This window comes from Pelobates fuscus, chromosome 1 (genome assembly GCF_036172605.1).
Source record: "Pelobates fuscus isolate aPelFus1 chromosome 1, aPelFus1.pri, whole genome shotgun sequence".
NCBI lineage: Eukaryota > Metazoa > Chordata > Amphibia > Anura > Pelobatidae > Pelobates > Pelobates fuscus.
Genome location: NC_086317.1, coordinates 481,675,511 through 481,684,668, shown reverse-complemented (window position 1 = coordinate 481,684,668; position 9,158 = coordinate 481,675,511). Strand labels below are relative to the sequence as shown.

The 9,158-nt window shown below is 38.0% G+C and overlaps 1 pseudogene; it reads left to right on the top strand.

The window, feature by feature from the left end:
- The first annotated feature begins 284 nt into the window (after positions 1 to 284).
- Positions 285 to 1,103, top strand: LOC134585811 (olfactory receptor 51L1-like; annotated as a pseudogene).
- Positions 1,104 to 9,158: the final 8,055 nt, after the last annotated feature.

Below are 9,158 nucleotides of genomic sequence, written 5' to 3'. Positions count from 1 at the left end.
GGAAAGAGGGGCACACTTGAAAAGGCTACAAATGGTAGGTTTTGCAAGCTATTAAAAAACATTAACAATACATGAATGCGTTCTTTGGGGTTATATTTACTAAATTTGTTCCTTATATCTATCTGCTAGTATAACATCGCATAACATTTTTATGTTTTGGGCACCAAAGTGTATATTTTGAAAAAAATATTGGAATATGTATAAACAACCAGCATAAATAGATGACATTTCATGCTGAGCTACTTTTATTATACAGGATTCTGGACATTGGAGAATTGGGAAGAATGGAAAATTACTCCACTCCTGAATACCTTGTGCTTCTTGGGCTTGTGGAGATGGAAGGATTGAAGTATATGTTCTGTGTCCTCTCTACTGTCGCATATCTATTTATTATCCTAGTGAGTGTTATGATTGTGTTTGTGATTCTGACGGAAGAAAGCCTCCATGAGCCAATGTACATTCTCATATGCAACTTAACTTAACGGGGTTTTTGGAAGCTCAACCTTTTATCCAAAGTTTATTGCTGATCTGTTAACATCATCCAAAACAGTCTCACGCACTAACTGCCACATCCAAGTTCTTTTTCTCATTACTTTTACAGTCTTTGAGTTATCATCCTTTACAATTATGGCTTATGACCAATATTTGGCCGTATTGCACCCCCTCCAGTATGTGACATTGTTTTCCACTTGGAAGATGGTAAAACTCATCCTTGGATCTTTGATCTTCTGTTTTGAAGCAGTGCTGACAGCTGTTCTTCTATCTATGAGACTCCCTCTTTGTGGAAATGCGATCAAAAATATATTTTGTGATAATATGTCCTTTTTAATGTTGTCATGTGTGGATTTGTCTGTAAATAACATCTATGGGATAACAATCACGGTATTATTTTTAGTAGTCACTACAGGAATAATAATTTATTCTTATCTGCAGATTTTTTATATATGCATTAAATTGACCAAAAGTTCTCATAGAAAAGCTTTAAGTACATTCTACAACTCCCACTTTTTGCGCACATTCTTCTGTCTATTAATATTGTCCTGTTCCCACCACTTCTCAATCCTCTTATATATGGAATAAGGACAAAAGCATTAAAAAAATAAGATGACTTGTCACCTACAGAAAATATTCACACCTGTTAAATTTCAAGTTACATTTTCTTAAATGTAAGTACAACCAATGTATTAATGTAACATAGGAAATAAAACATACAAAGACCATACATGCATTGTGGAAATAAATATGTGATAAAATATTTGATGTGATCTGTTACTAACTGTTTCCTCACAGCCAGAAGCGCTCTCCATTAAGTTAAGCATGGCGGAGCAGGGCCCAACTCATTGACTTCCTCCAGTATTGACCATGCTATATTCTACTAGATGAACACCTCCCTTATTACTGTGCTTCATTGAACTATCTATCTAGTTGTCACAGGAGCAGTTGCAACTTAAAAAAAAAAAAAAAAATCAGCTATATTTAGTTGCAAAGTTTGTTGTTAGAAAAGTGTACATATCCATTTCTTGAGTAAGACAACATCTGATGGAAGTTGAACAAGAGGACTGATTCCTGAGCGATTAGTGGCACTTGGAAAGGTAGTGCTGGCAGTGAAAGCAGAAAAAAACAGAAAAGATGGAACAGCAGAAGGAATGGGGGCCAGAATATGGATCTGTTATGAGTTGTTGGATTCTAGGCAGGAAAGCAGTTGTAAGGAGAGCAAATACTGACCCAAGAGTCCAAGATTAAATAAGCTAAAATGATGAATGGAGTATGTGAGGGAGACATATGCCTACAAAGCCAGGAACAGGACAGGTAGGACTGCACACTCAACAATTGCTGAGGTGGAAACCATAAGGTGGCCTAATTTTACCCATTATTAAAAAAAATACCCTGTTTAAACCATCTTGTAAAATGAAAGTAACCTGTTTCAGAAAGATAAATGAATAAGTCCAGTAAGCTACAAGTTATTAGCCAGGTAAGAGGTCATGGATGCCGTCAACCATACTTGGATCAGTAATAGGATCTGTTGAATATCTTAAGATATTGTGCAATGTCAGCAAGAGAAATGTTAAAATCAAGATGAGACTAGAGAGCTTATGTATAAAAACCATAGGAAGAGCAGGACCATAATGAGAGGTAACACTTGGAAGTAGATGATTAACAGAATTATACGCATTGAGATGTAGAAGGGATACTTGTTTCGAAAGACTCCAAAGATCCCAGAACAGCCACTGGAACCAGTAAGTAAATTTCAGAACACAACACTTCTGCTGTATATTAAGTTAAATATAAATATATTTTTGCTATATCTCTATATTTGCTTTCATATTTTAAAATGCAATAATCAGCTCAGAGAAACGTCTGGGTTAGGAATATATGTATGGCCTCTTGCATAATGCTATTCAGGGTGTCTTTAAATGTAATATTATTATTATTATTATTATTATTATTATTATTATTATTATGTTATTTATATAGGGCCATCAAATTCCGCAGCGCTTAACAATGGGTGGACGAACAGACATGTAGTTGTAACCAGACAAGTTGGACACACAGGAACAGAGGGGTTGAGGGCCCTGCTCAATGAGCTTACATGCTAGATGGAGTAGGGTAAAATGACATAAAAAGGTAAGGATAGTATTAGATAAGTGACAGTTGCAGAAGAGGAATCAGTCAGGAGCTATTAACAGTTTAATTGATACGCTTTTATGAAGAAGTGGGTTTTTAATGATTTTTTTAAGGAGTGGAGACTGGGTGAGCATCTAACGGAGGAGGGAAGCGAGTTCCACAGGAACGTGTTAAAGGTGCACATTTGTGACACAGCCATTCAGTTTTTTTCTAACTTTGAAGTTTTACATTGTGTCCATCTTCCATTTTGGAGTAGTTTAGCTGGTTAGTTATTCAAACTTCCCCACAATCACATACTAGTCTTTAAAGAATACATCCCAGGGCAATTCAAAAGGCATATTTTGAACCTTAGCATGGGATAATTTTTTCGCTCGTTTTTTTCCAGATGTCATGGTAATAAGCATTTTTTAAAGGATCACTATAGGGTCAGGAACACAAACATGTATTCCTGACCCTATAGTGTTAACACCACCATCTAGCCCCCCTGGGTCCCTCATGCCTCCATAAATATAGTAAAATTCTGACTGTATTCAAGCAAGAATCTGTAAATAGGATTGGCTGAGACTGACAAAGAGGCAGATCAGGGGCAGAGCCAGCATGATTCAAACACAGTCCTGGCCAATCAGCATCTCCTCATAGAGATGAATTGAATCAATGGATCTCTATGAGAAAAGTTCAGTGTCTGCATGCAGTGGGAGGAGATACTGAATCACAGGATGCTGTGCACAGTGCTGCCCTATGCTCTGCTGACAACAGATCTGAGTGGATGGAGGCATATTATGCCTCCATCAACTCCAAAGTCCCTCTGGTTCACTCTGAGTGACTGCAACTGGAGGTGTTCGTAGCTTTCAATGTAAACACTGTATTTAGACACCTCCAGTTGCAGTCAGCTGCAGGGAGCTATAGTTCTCACCTGAACAACCTCATTAAGCTGAAGTTGTTCAGGTGACTATAGTGTCCCTTTAATGTATTTTTTAATTTTTTTAACCCCAAACTTCTGGAATAAAAGGGAATCATGACATGTCACACATGTCATGTGTCCTTAAGGGGTTAAACTGTCAGGATCCCACAGGCGGCTGCGAGGGGAGGCTGCAGTCCGCTCGCGGCACTCACCCTCCAGCCGTCCGCGGTCCCCTTCCCCTCGTGCGCTCAGCGAGCGGCATCCTCCCAGCCTCGTATGCCGCCCGCGTCTTCCTCTACGTCCCCCAGCGGCAGCATGCATGACACTGCACGCTGGGGACCGCCCAATTTATTAAACGCCGGGGTCAGCCACCTGACCCGGCGTTAAAGGCACAGTGCCTCAATCACAGTGGGAGGTCTAGATATCTCCCACGTGTGAAATGATCCAATCAGAATTAACCTTATGGTTTAAATAAACCTTTCCTGTTCCTCCCTGCCCTGTTGTGGTCTTTGCTTGCTAGTATTGCTACTGAACTTGTGTTTCTGGTTACGTACTCTCTGGCTTGTTTATCTGACTTTGTGACTTTCTCCTACCCTTTGACCTCGGCTTGTTTCTCGTTATTCTGTCTTCTGGTTCCCCTTACTCGGCTTGTCTCCTGACTATTCTTTGTGTGCTTAGCCCGGCCACTCTAAGGTCCGGTATTGCACCTTTCCTGTGTGTGTGTTAGCGTGTTTGGTTCACGGAATCGTGACATAAACATTTTTTACTTTTTAAAACTTTCTTAAAACTTTTTTACACTTTCTTAAACTTTTTTACCGTTAACCCTTAACTAGCAGTAAGCAGCACTAACGGCAAATTCCCCAATTCCCCACTAACTTCCACCCACCCCAGCTAGCTAAATATATCATTTTAAAATATTTAAATGAATTAATAAAATAAATGTAACCCCTGAGGATTAAAAAAAATAAAAGTTAACCCTCAGGGGTTAAAAAAAAATCCGATCACAGTAAAATACTCTGATCTGTATTTTGATCACTGTAGTCAGTGATCAAATGTCAGTAAAGGTATTCATTCTAATAAAGATGGGTGAAAGTGAGGTTGGGATTTAACTTTAACTTTTGTTTTGTTTTTTGCAGGGAGAAGATCAGGACTGATTCGTCTCCCTGCACTTCACACTGACCGCGGAAGCACAGGGAGTCGGACCAGGAATTCCTGCAGCACATGTACTCACTCTGACAGCCCGGGACGCCCAGGGACGCGATCGTGTGCTCCCGGTCTGCCTACAATACCGATGTAGACTGGAGGAGCGCTAACTCCACAATAGCCGCCATCTCCGCGATCTGGGGATAACTTTAGTAAATTATGGAAATTTTCGTTCATGCGTCCTTAACGCAAGGACAAGCGTGACAGAAAATTTCGGGAAGGGGTTAATGCCGTTATGGCAATTGATTATGTCCACATTTAAACTGTAAGCTTGATTGCCGTGGAGCTATGTGATACATTCATAAAATCATTACATTATTGTGAGTATTATTGCTGAGCAGCTTTTTGATACATTCTGCATATTACTGTGAGTTGTATTGCTGTGAAGCTCTGAGAAAAATCCATCCAGTCTGAAAAATACTGAGTTTTACTGCATTGGGGCTCTGTGACACATCATACATACATCATAAATACATACATAAGGCATGTGATGCACAGAATTATCCTGTGTCCTTTGCAGCTAATCAATCGTACATGTTCCTGAACTCTAAAGCTAAAATATAGCCGAATCTTGAACCAGAGTAACATGTTTGTCTGATTTAGTGATTCGGAATGTGGCCATGGCACCAAAAAAAACAGATGATTGATGGCTAGAGGAAACATAAACAGTCACTAAACGTTAATTGTATTCACAGATTAAGCATTTATATATTTAATAAATATTTAAATATAGATTTATTTCTTTTTTCTATTCCTTCTCTTTTTCTCGTGATTGGTTACTTTTCTTGATCTGTCAACCAAATGTCGAGAAAATGTACAGTGTACAATAAGTCTTGGACTTACCCCGTGAATCTCTTGATACCAGTTTCACCTGCTATTGTTTACTTCTGTGTAAATAAATAAATTTTGCAGTGGCAAACCCTATATATTGCATTGTACTGATTGAAGATTGCTAGAAGGGACGTTGCGTGTTTAAATATATGCACTTTAGCTCACTTAAGCACTCTATTATTTAAGGAGGAATAGTGCAATCACACACATATGCACTTTTTTTCATTCACACACTTTTATTGTGTGATATTGTGAAAGACACTGTTTTGTTGTATTTAATTTAATTGCATTCTATGAAGAAGTTAGTAGAAATATAGATCCCATAGTTGTGATCTGCTTGCATTTTGTTAAGGCATTTGATACAGTTCCACATAAAATGTTATCAGTGAAAATGAAATCAGTTGGATTAGGTAAAAAAAAAAAAATTTTCTTGGATAGAACACTGGCTAAAAGATAGACTGCAGAGAGTAGCTTTCAATGGAAAGTTTCATATTGGAGTGGCCGGTGGAGTGCCTCATGATTCTGTTATGGGTTCACTTTTCTGTAATCCATTTATATACGAACTTGAAATAGGTATTGAAAATCATTTGTTGGTGTTTGCAGATGACACTAATCTAGGTAAGATAATACAGTCTGGAAATTATATAACTTATCTACAGAAGGATTTGGATACATTGGGGAACAGGGCACGCAAGTAGCAAATGAGATTCAATGCAGATAAATGCAAAGTCATGCAATTTGGAAAAATGAAACCACAAGCCACTTAAACCTAGGCAACATTATGCAATTATGGAAGTCTGCCATTGCATAAGTTAATATGTTGTTTTCATGTATAAAAAGAGGTTTTGATTCACGTGATCCAAAAATTATTTTGCTTCTTTACATATTAATGGTAAGACCCCCACCTTGAATATCCAGTGCAATTTTGGGCAGCAGTTTTAAAAATAAATATTGCAGAACTAGAAACAGTGCATAAGTGAGCTACAAAACTAGTAAGGGGGATGGAAAACATTAATTATGAAGAAAGGTTAGAAAAACTGGATTCCATCAGAGTGAATATGATAGCACTATACAAATATATACATGGTTAGTACAATCCACTATGTGCTAACCTGTTCATTAGCAGGAATATACAACCGACAAGAGGTCACCCATTGAGACTGGAAGAAAGGTGTTTTCGCTTACAGGAGAGGAAAGGGTTCTTCACAGTAAGAACAATAAAGATGTGGATTTCTCCACCTAAGGAGGTTGTGTTATCAGATTCTATGATACATTTTAAAAGAGGCTTGAATTATTTGTTTGTATGAACAGAATACTCAAGCACACAGTAGAAGCTTTACTAAAAGGACCAGATACTCTACTCTTCCCCTGCTGTTCATTAAATCATTACATCACTGCAGTTGAATTATCTAATTTAAAATAAGAAAGATTAATTGAAGTGATTGTTTTATAAAGGTTTTAAGTTACATAACAAACACAGTCTAACAGATATTCTCAGACTTTAGGTTCACCGACACTTACACACGCTTATACAAAAGCTAATAAGAGAGCACAATAAATAAGTAAAAACTAGAATGAAAATATTAATATAAAATACATAAAAGTGCTAAAAACACACTAGAAATATCCTTCAATTTAAAAAGATACAAAAGAAATCCTCATATCGTAACACTGTATTTATTGGCATAAAAGTTTAAAAAGCCTCTCCCCCAAAAGGAACCCTTACATAAACAAATGGTGGTACTTGTTTCCAAGAAACCACAAACAAGCATGGGTTTTATAGTGCTGTTACCGCTCGTCCTTCCGATCTTATGGGTCGAGACTGAATCTCTTTGCCAGAGAGCTAAGTGCTTGTGTTGGAAGGACGCCAAGTTTCCAAGCCAGTATCAGTAATCACTCCTCATTCACCCCTCTAGGATAGAAGCCGTTAGCACTTCAACGCGTTTCGCCCAAACACCCGGGCTTTTTCAAGATAGTGTGGCGGTCACACATTAACAGACTCACACAGACATTTGTAGACTCATGCCGCACTTATCCATATTCACAAATATTTGCAGACACATCCGAACCAGACATACAGGCACTCATAAACACATTCTGACACACTAAGGTATCATTATACTCTATGACAAGCATTCACATACACATTCAGGCACTCTCAGGTAGTATTGTACTCTATCACAAGCATTTACACACATTCTGATACTATAAGAAAGTATTATACTCTAGATATTTGCAGACTCACACAGCACTGATCTATTCTCATAAATATTTGCTGACACAAAATAACAGACAGACAGGTACACACAGGGTATTATACCCTATCACAATCATTCACATGCATATTATGACACTCTATTATAGTGTATAACAAGCACTCGCATGTACATTCAGGCACTCTAAGATAGTATTATATTCAATCACAAGTGCTCACATACACATTTAGACAAACTCAAATATTTAGACACATACAAATGCTATCAAATTGTAATTTAAAGTAATACATAACCTAAGCCCCCATCCCACTTGTAATGATTGGGTCTTAGCTCCGTCAGTAATAATAATAATAATTCTGTGCCTCTGCATGAACGATACTGGAATATGAGTTAGTACCAGGGTTTAGAATATATATTTTTATTTTTTATCATAGAGTTAAGTCAAATAGCTTAAAGGGACACTCCAGGCACCCAGATCACTTCTGCCCATGAGAGTGGTCTGGGTGCCAACTCCCACTACCCTTAACACTGCAAGTGTAATTATTGCCATTTTCATAAACTGCAATATTTACCTTGCAGGGTTAAGTCCTCCTCTAGTGGCTGTCTACTAGACAGCCACTAGAGGACACTTATGTGTACATAGAACACGCAAAGTGTGTTATACGACGCTGGACGTCCTCACGCTGTGTGAGGACCTCCATCGTCGCCTAAATCCCCATAGGAAAGCGCTGAAAGCATTATTCGCGCATTAGGTTTCCCCCCTGCCGGCTGATGTCGGTGGGGGAGGAGCATAGGTGGAGCCTGACACAGCGCCGAGGGACATCGGCGCTGGATACAGGTAAGTCACTGAAGGGCTTTTAACCCTTTCAGCAACTTGGGATGGGAGGTGGGAGGGAGAGGGGAATTTCAGTGCCAGTTTGTTTTCCTGGCACTGGAGAGTCCCTTTAAGCTTTGCTACTCAAATAGCAAATGAAAGCAGATTTTTTTTTTTTTTTAATTTTTAAATTTTATTATTGCATTGCATATGTATACAACAATTCAAAAAGCATATATTGCCACATTTTAAGTGCAACATGTTGCTGTAGGTACAAAAAGAAAACATATATAACAGGAACGTACGTCCCAAAAAGTCTAATTACCATAGAGCGCAGTGTCTGTTAAAAGTCGCATATTATCAAATGCACTCTGGGTCAGATAGGTTAAAAGAAAAAAAAAAAAAACAATATCAATCAGTTTGCAGGTATGGAAACCAGAAATGTTATCACTTTTATTCGTATTACACAATGCAATTTACAATTAGTTTTTTTCATTATTTATTTAGGTTATCCCAGTATATTTCTGTTTGTTTTTTTTATCTATTCAAGAAAATCTAGTTTTTGCTT